We start from the raw sequence: 1,144 nt of genomic DNA, 5'->3' as shown, positions 1-1,144 counted from the left end.
ATTTCTTTTTAATTATAAGAAATACATTTTTCTAAGATACATAAACTTTTGTGATTGACTGTATAGCCAATATATCCTTAAATATAATCGGGAGCGAGTTTAATCGATTTAGAACAAGTAAGAACGTGTCCGCGGTTCGTTCTGGTCATCGACGGTGAGCATCGAACTCGTTCACGTCATTCTCGTCGATCTTCCTGTCGAGAGAGTCGCCTCTGCGATCGTCCGATACGCATTTCCTGTTTTCCTCCTCGGATCGTGGCCGTAATGCTTGCTCTCAGGTAATTACACGAGTCCTGCCCGAGGCGGTGCGATCTCGATGTCTACTATCCTCTCGTCTTCGGATCGGCTTCCCTCCGGACTTGGCCGATCCTCAGGAACTATTTGAAAATTCAATAATCAGAATCAGTCGACGAATATTTAATTACTTTAGCAGCGGCTCGTTGAATATTAATATTTATATTATATTCGTTCTTATTGGATTCCAGAATTGTTCGTAGAGAATCTATCGGCTCCATCTTTAATGTTAATTAATCCGGACATTTTATTTTCCTCAGAATTGCGAGAGCAGATGAATCGCTCTCTCGGACGATGATAAATCACTGGCCAATTGATTCTCATCGAGCTCGATATAAAAAATTATTGAGAAGCTGGTTGGTTGGTTGTGAGTCCGCGTCGAAGGCTCATGCAAATCGATTAACGGTGCATCCGCACGAGTCTTACCCTTTTCTTTCTCTCCTCTCTGCCCCGCCGTCCTCGATCGGTCATATCGACTGATAAATATTCAACGTACGATCCGGCTGTTGATCCTCGACGATTTTCGAAATTGATACGCCTCCGGTTTTCGGAGGTACGTCGTTAGGGAGTCGTGATTAACGCAGCGACGAGAACCCATGCGCGTATACTTAACGTCCGGGATTGATCGGTTTTATTATATTTTACGAGGCACCGGGCCAACATTGAGCAGCGCTCGTTTTGTATCTTCTTTGATAAATTATTTGGTTGGTCTCGTCTTCCTTCAACATTTTCCGGCAGATTCTACATCCGAGAATCTGTTTGATAAACAGTTTGTAAGAATATTTTATCTTTTTGATAATAAGAAGTAAATAATGGACACGTGCAAATCTATTATAATTTAATTTAATTT

Source organism: Ceratina calcarata, unplaced genomic scaffold, assembly GCF_001652005.2.
Source record: "Ceratina calcarata isolate Rehan_Ccalc_2016 unplaced genomic scaffold, ASM165200v1 scaffold190.2, whole genome shotgun sequence".
NCBI classification, from domain to species: domain Eukaryota; kingdom Metazoa; phylum Arthropoda; class Insecta; order Hymenoptera; family Apidae; genus Ceratina; species Ceratina calcarata.
This window is presented reverse-complemented; position numbering follows the sequence as displayed.